The sequence below is a fragment of the Rhincodon typus genome, chromosome 31, assembly GCF_021869965.1.
Source record: "Rhincodon typus isolate 14 chromosome 31, sRhiTyp1.1, whole genome shotgun sequence".
NCBI classification, from domain to species: Eukaryota; Metazoa; Chordata; class Chondrichthyes; order Orectolobiformes; family Rhincodontidae; genus Rhincodon; species Rhincodon typus.
Window position 1 is genome coordinate 20,308,321 of NC_063362.1, and position 8,350 is coordinate 20,316,670.

The 8,350-nt window shown below is 49.4% G+C and overlaps 1 protein-coding gene across 3 annotated transcripts in view; it reads right to left on the reverse strand.

The window, feature by feature from the left end:
• Positions 1-8,350, reverse strand: part of LOC109929442 (Golgi integral membrane protein 4-like) — a 65,023-nt gene that overhangs the window by 49,486 nt on the left and 7,187 nt on the right. The window lies entirely within an intron of this gene.

Below are 8,350 nucleotides of genomic sequence, written 5' to 3' on the forward strand. Positions count from 1 at the left end.
GGGGGGGAGGTGAATGGAGAGAGGGAAGGGGAAAGAAATAGATGGGGATTCAGATGAATGGGCAGAATGGGAGGAGATGACAGGGGCAGAAATGGAGAGGGAAAAGATGGAGCGGGAGGGAGTGAAGAGGGATGGGGAGGGAAAGAGGAAAAAGGTGAAAAGGGTGGTAGGGCAGATGGAGAGTTGGGGAGGGGGTACAGGGTGAGCAGAGGAAAAGATGAGAGTGGACAGGTGAGAGAAGAGGGAAAGTGACGAGGTGTAGAAAGGGCAGAGGAAAAGGTGATGGGAGAGGACAGACAGAGAGAGAGAGAGAGGAGTAGGGAACAAGAAGGCAGAGAGAATGAAGAAACAGAGAAGGTTGAGAGAGGATGAGGAAAAGGTTGAAGAGTGAGTGGGTAGATAGCGAAGGAGCAAAAATGCAAGGAAGCGGCTTTCAGAGAGGGAAAGGGAGTCAGATGAAGAAGAGGAACAGGAGTGTGAAATAAGTGGAGAGAAAGAAAATGGGAAGAACACTGTAGACTGGTGTTGAGAGTAGAAAATTTGCATTGGAGCTAAGTGGCTGCCAATTTACTCAGCTCCCTGAGACAAAGCTCACTAATTTGTTACATCAAAGGATTGTCCCAAAGGGCAGGACAACCCTGTTTCAGAATCTGAGCAATTTTCATTAATGCTGCAAGTTTTAGTTGAGTCATAGAGCTATACAGCATGGAAATAGACCCTTCGGTCCAACTTGTCCAGCCCAACCAGATATCCTAAATTAATCTAGTCCCATTTGCCAGCATTTGGTCCATATCCTTCTAAACCCTTCCCATTCATAAACCCATCCAGATGCCTTTGAAATGTTGTAATTGTACCAGCCTACTCCACTTCCTCTGGCAGCTCATTCCAGACATGCACCACCCTCTACATGAAAAAGTTGCCCCTCAGGACCCCCTTAAATCTTTTCCCTTTCACCTTAAACCATGGCCGTCTAGTTTTGGACTCACCTCCTCTGGGAAAAAGATCTTGACTAATCACCCTTTCCATGATTTTATAAACCTCTATAAGGTCACCCCTCAGCCTCCGATGCTCCAGAGAAAATTGCGCCAGCCTATTCACCCTCTCCCTACAGCTTGCTGAATCACTGAACATCAGAAATACCCGAACAGGTTACTCTGTTTTGAAGATGCCATATAAATGCAAGATGTTGTTTAACCCCCAGCCCCCACAAATGCCACTCTTCAATAAATAGATTTAATTGTAAGGTCAATGAGGTAAACAGGTTTGTATTACACATCAGATAATAAATCCCAGCTGTACGTTGATACAGGAGAGTCAGAATTTGCTCGACTTAAGATACAGCCCTATCGATGATTTCACTCATTTCTGACCCCAATTCTTGACACATTACAGTCTGCACCCAATTAAAACTAGGATCAGTGTTATTACATGTCTCAACTTGTTGCTTGACGGTTCAGAATATGAACATTGCTGAAGAAACCTTGCCGTGACAACATACATTCATACACAAGGACTTGTTCTGTGTAACCAATAGGAACATATTCAAGCCTTGCACCTTTTTTTGAATTACCCAGGAGTTTTGGGAAGACTACATTTCCCCATCGCCTTCCCAGTGTCAACTGCTTGGCCAATCGGAGTCAACTCACCAACCAATTAGTACATTTTCTCCTGTGGCATAAATTGTTGTGATCACTTCTAATTTGGCATTCTTGCATTTGTCCTGATTTGGGCAAGACAAAAAATATGGACAATGTTCTCCCTCCTGCTCACTGCATTTGATGCAGCTATTTAAGCTTAAATTAAAGCTTCATAAATCACTGCTCTGCCACTGCCTGGGAAGAACTGGTCCAGGAACAATTTAAATAGGCCCAATATACATGATGCAGACACCAGAATGATAGACATCTGATTAACGAGCAGCAGAGTCAGGTAGAAAAGAGAATTTAAAAGGACATAAGCAAAGTCCAACATGAAATGTGAACAATGATAGGATTCCTTTGTCTTCACTTCAGACACCTCTGTATTCAAAGGATCTTCCTCTGCCGTTTGTACCACTTCCAAAAACATCTTTCCTCCACTCTGCAATCAGCACTCCGCAAGGACTGTTCCCTCCATGATGCGCTGGTCCACTCTCTCTTCCATCGAACACTTCCTCACCAAACCCTACACCCCACCCTTACTCATGGCACCTTCCCATGCAATTGCAGAAAGTGTAACATTTGCCAATTCTCCTCCCTCCACACTGTCCAAGGCCCAATACACACCTTCCGAATGAAGCAGCGTTATTACTTAGAGTTACAGAGATGTACAGCACGGAAACAGACCCTTTCAGTCCAACTCATCCATGCCGACTAGATATCCTAAATTAATCTCGTCCCAATCGCCAGCATTTGGCCCATATTCCTCTAAACCCTTGGGTTTAGAGTGTGAGGCTGGAAAAACACAGGTCAGACAGCATCCGAGGAGCAGGAAAGTCAACGTTTCAGCCCGAAACCTTTCATCAGGACTGGGGAGGGGAGGGGGGAGAAGGGAAACCAGAAATAAATAAAACCTACCTCCCCACCTCCCTTCTCACCTCCATCCAAGGCCCAAAACAATGCTTCTGGATCTGGCAGAGATTCACCTGCATTTCATCCAACCTTATCTATTGTATCCGTTGCTCCCGATGTGGTCTCCTCGACATGGGGGAGACCAAGCACAGACTTGGGGACTGGTTTGTGGAGCATCTGTGTTCTGCATGCAACAACCAACCCAACCTTCTGGTTGCCATCCATTTTATTCCCCCTCCCACTCCCCTGGTGATATGTCCGTCCTTGGCCTCCTCCACTGTCAGAGTGAGGCCAAACGTAAACTGGAGGAACAACACCTGATATTTTACTTCGGGAGCTTACAGCCAAGTGGCCTCAACGCTGACTTCAGCAGCTTCAAAATCTATCTATCCCCAGCCTTATCCCATGTCTAGCTCTTCCCCCTCCTGACCTGACCCAACCTAGCCATCTTCCCTCTCACCATCTGCTCCACCCTTCCCACGGACTAATCACAATAACCCCCTACCTGCATCCACCTATCACCATCTCTCCTTCCCCTCCCCCAGCCCCACACCCCTTCCTCTATTTATTCCTGAGCTCCCCCCCCCCTCCCCAGTCCTGACGAAGAGTTTCGGCCCCAAAAGTTGACTTACCTGCTCCTCGGATGCTGTCTTACCTGCTGCGCTTTTCCAGCCTCATACCTACAACTCTGGCTTCCAACATCTGCAGCCCTTATTGTCTCCCTCTAAACCCCTCCTTTGCATGTACTTATCCAGATGCCTTTTAAATGTTGTAATTGTACCAGCTTCCACCACTTCCTCTAGCAGCTCATTCCATACATGCACCACCTTCTGCGTGAAAAAGTTGCCCCTTGCATTCCTTTTAAATATTTCCCCTCTCACCTTAAACCTATGCCCTCTAGTTTGGGACTCCCCTACCATGGGGAAAAGTCCTTTTCTATTTAACCATCTGTGTCCCCTCATGATTTTATAAACCTCTTATAAAGGTTACCCTTCAGCCTCCACAGAAAATAGCCCCAGCCTATTCAACCTTTCCCTATGGCTCAAACCCTCCAACCCTGGCAACATCCTTGTAAATTTTTTCTGAACCCTTTCAAGTTTCACAACATCCTTCCTATAGCAAGGAGACCAGAACTGCACACAGTATTCCAATAGTGGTCTAACCAATGTCCTGTACAGCTGCAACATGACCTCTCAACTCCTATACTCAATGCACTGTCCAATAAAGGCATGCATACCAAACGCCTTCTTCACTATCCTATCTACCTGCGACTCTACTTTCAAGGAACAATGAACCTGCACTCCAAGGTCTCTTTGTTCAGCAACACTCCCCAGGACGTTACCATTAAGTGAATTAGTCCTGACCTGGTTTGCCTTTCCAAAATGCAACACCTCATATTTATCTAAATTAAACTCCAGCTGCCATTCCTTGACCTATTGGCCCATCTGATCAAGATCTTGTTGAACTCTGAGGTAGCCTTCTTCGTTGTCCACTATGGCTCCTATTTTGGTGTCATCTAATGACACCTCCCACGCTCACATCCATATCATTTATATAAATGACAAAAAGCCGTGGACCCAGCACCAATCCTTGTGGCACACCACTGGTCACAGGCCTCCAGTCTGAAAAGCAACCCTCCACCATACATTGTTCAATCTAATCTACTTTACCTGTTGCTCACAATGCAGTCTCCTTTACATTTCTGACACCAAATGCAGACTGGGTGACTGATTGCAGAACACTGTTTGGACAAATGGTCCCACCCCTTCCAGTTGTTTGCAATTTCAATTAATCATTCTGCTTGCAGGTTAGCATTTTGCAATGTTCCAACAAAGCACAACAAAAGTTTTTTTTTTAAACCACAGAGGGTGGTGGTTGCCTGGAACTTGCTGCCAGGAGAGGTAGTGGAAGCAGCTATGATAGTGACTTTTAACAGGTGTCTTGACAAATACATGAACAGGATGGGAATAGAGGGATATGGTCCCCAGAAGAGTAGGGGGTTTTAGTTGTGACGGCAGCATTTCAGTGCAGGTTTAGAGGGCCGAAGGGCCTGTTCCTGTGCTGTAACTTTCTTTGTTCTTTGTTCAAAAACCTGGAGGAAGAACATACCAATTTCCACTCAGGCACTTTACAACCAGTAGGACTAAACATTTCAGTTCAGCAACTTCAGAGCAATTACTTCAGCCCTCCATTTTTGTTACAACACCCCTCCTTCCTCCCCCAATCAACCATGTCTTGTTGTCTTTGCTCTTGGCAGATTAGACATTTCATACCTATCACTGACACATAATTTACATCTGAGATAGTAGGAACTGCAGATGCTGGAGAATCCGAGACAACAAGGTGCAGGGCTGGATGAACACAGCAGGCCAAGCAGCATCATAGGAGCAGAGAGGCTGACGTTTCGGGCCTAGACCCTTCATCAGAAAAGGGGGAGGGGAAGGGGGTTTTGAAATAAATAGGGAGAGAGTGGGAGGCGGATAGAAGAGGGATAGAGGAGAGGATAGGTGGAGAGGAAACAAACAGGTCGAAGAGGCGGGGATGGGGCCAGGAAAGGTGAGTGTAGGTAGGGAGTTAGGAAGGGGATAGGTCAGTCCAGGGAGGACGGACAGGTCAAGGGGGCGGGATGAGGTTGGTCGGTAGGAGATGGAGGTGCGGCTTGAGGTGGGAGGAGGGGATAGGTGGGAGGAAGAACAGGTTAGGGAGGCAGGGACGAGCTGGACTGGTTTTGGGATGCGGTAGGGGGAGGGGAGATTTTGAAACTTGTGAAATCCACATTGATACCATTGGGCTGCAGGGTTCCCAAGCGGAATATGAGTTGCTGTTCCTGCAACCTTCGGGTGGCATCGTTGTGGCACTGCAGGAGGCCCAGGATGGACATGTCGTCTGAGGAATGGGAGGGGGAGTTGAAATGGTTCGCGACTGGGAGGTGCAGTTGTTTATTGCGAACCGAGCGTAGGTGTTCTGCAAAGCGGTCCCCGAGCCTCCGCTTGGTTTCCCCGATGTAGAGGAAGCCACACCGGGTACAGCGGATGCAGTATACCACATTGGCAGATGTGCAGGTGAACATCTGCTTGATGTGGAAAGTCTTCTTGGGGCCTGGGATGGGGGTGAGGGAGGAGGTATGGGGGCAGGTGTAGCACTTCCTGCGGTTGCAGGGAAAAGTGCCGGGTGTGGTGGAGCTGGAGGGGAGTGTGGAGCGGACAAGGGAGTCACGGAGAGAGTTGTCCCTCCGGAAAGCAGATAAGGGTGGGGAGGGAAAGATGTCTTTGGTGGTGGGGTCGGATTGCAGATGGCGGAATTGTCGGAGGATGATGCGTTGGATCCGGAGGTTGGTGGGGTGGTACGTGAGGACGAGGGGGATTCTTTTTTGGTTCTTATTGCGTGGACGGGGTGTGAGGGATGAGGTGCGGGAGATGTGGGAGACACGGTTGAGGGCGTTCTCGACCACTGAGGAGGGGAAGTTACGGTCCTTGAAAAACGAGGACAACTGAGATGTACAGGAGTGAAATGCCTCATCCTGGGAGCAGATGCGGCGGAGGCGAAGGAATTGGGAATAGGGGATAGCATTTTTGCAGGAAGGTGGGTGGGAGGAGGAGTATTCTAGGTAGCTGTGGGAGTCGGTCGGCTTGAAATGAATATCGGTTTCTAGGTGGTTGCTCGATATGGAGACAGAGGGGTCCAGGAAGGGGAGAGAGGTGTTAGAGATGGTCCAGGTAAACTTAAGGTTCGGGTGGAAGGTGTTAGTGAAGTGTATGAACTGTTCGAGCTCCTCGTGGGAGCACAAGGCGGCGCCGATACAGTCATCAATGTAACGGAGGAAGAGGTGGGGTTTAGGGCCGGTGTAGGTACGGAAGAGGGATTGTTCCACGTAACCTACAAAGAGGCAGGCGTAGCTTGGGCCCATGCGGGTACCCATGGCTACCCCCTTTGTCTGTAGGAAGTGGGAGGAATTGAAAGAGAAGTTGTTGAGTGTGAGGACGAGTTCGGCTAAGCGGATGAGGGTATCAGTGGAGGGGGACTGGTCGGGCCTGCGGGACAGGAAGAAGCGGAGGGCCTTAAGGCCATCTGCATGGGGAATGCAGGTGTAGAGGGACTGGACGTCCATGGTAAAGATGAGGTGTTGGGGACCGGGGAATTGGAAGTTCTGGAGGAGGTGGAGGGCGTGGGTGGTGTCACGGACATAGGTAGGGAGTTCCTGGACCAAGGGGGAGAAAATGGAGTCGAGATAGTTGGAGATCAGTTCGGTGGGGCAGGAGCAGGCGGAGACAATGGGTCGACCAGGGCATTCAGGTTTGTGGATTTTGGGAAGGAGATAGAAGCGGGCAGTGCGAGGTTGGGGAACGATGAGGTTGGAGGCCGTGGGTGGGAGGTCACCTGAGGTGATGAGGTTGTGGATGGTTTGGGAGATGATGGTTTGGTGCTCAGGGGTGGGGTCATGATCAAGGGGGCGGTAGGAGGAGGTGTCGGAGAGTTGGCGTCCGGCCTCGGCGATGTCGAGGTCAGTGCGCCATACTACAACTGCGCCTCCCTTGTCCGCAGGTTTTATGGTGAGGTTGGGATTGGAGCGGAGGGCTGCACGTTCTGCGGGGGAGAGGTTGGAGTGGGTGAGAGGGGTGGAGAGGTTGAGGCGATTGATGTCTCGACGGCAGTTGGAGATGAAGAGGTCGAGGGAGGGTAGGAGGCCTTGGGGTGGTGTCCAGGAGGAGGGGGTGTGTTGGAAGCGGGAGAAGGGGTCAGTAGAGGGAGGGTTAAGTTCACGGTTAAAGAAGTAAGCGTGGAGGCGGAGGCGGCGGAAAAACTGCTCTATGTCCAAGCGTGAGCGGTATTCGTTGATCTGTGGGTGGAGGGGGACAAAGGTGAGCCCTTTACTGAGTTTACATCTCTCTCCTTTACATCTGCCCTCCATTAGCACTCTCTTTGTCTTTTTCTCTGGGCACCTACATCATCCAATGCATGTTGCAAAAGTGCTCATATTTCCAAAGGATTTTTGAAGGGAAGCAAATCAGATTTCAGAGTCTTGAGCACAAGTTCTTTCACACCACACATACACCGGCCGGGAGTCAAGGCCAGGATATTTCTTGACTGATTTTGTTACCTCCTGAGTTCCAGGCCAAAAATTTACATTTAATAGAAATGGGGTGGCACAGTGGCTCAGTGCTTAGCACTGTTGCCTCACAGACCCAGGCACCTGGGCTCAGTTCCAGCCTCAGACGATTGTCTGTGTGGAATTTGCACATTCTCCCTGTGTCTGTGTGGCTTTCCTCCCACAGTCCAAAGATGTGCAGGTTAGGGTGGATTGGCCATGCTAAATTGCCCATAGTGTCCAAGGATGTGCAGGCTAGGTGGGATAGCCATGGGAAATACAGGGTTACAGGAATGGGTGGGGCAGGGAGGTGGTGGATCTAAGTGGGATGCTTTTCAGAGGATCAGTGAGGACTCAATGGGTTGAATGACCTGCTTCCAGGCAGCAGGGATTCTATTCTTAGACAAAGAGTGGGATGACCTCACCCACGTTCCAAAAATACTAATCAGAATGCTCTGACTAACCAAGTGGCTTGTAAACAAAAACAGAAATTGCTGGAGATAGTAGGAACTGCAGATGCTGGAGAATCCGAGACAACAAGGTGCAGGGCTGGATGAACACAGCAGGCCAAGCAGCATCATAGGCATCATAAACATCATAAACAACTGCACCTCCCAGTCGCGAACCATTTCCATTCCCCCTCCCATTCCTCAGACGACATGTCCATCCTGGGCCTCCTGCAGTGCCACAACGATGCCACCCGAAGGTTGCAGGA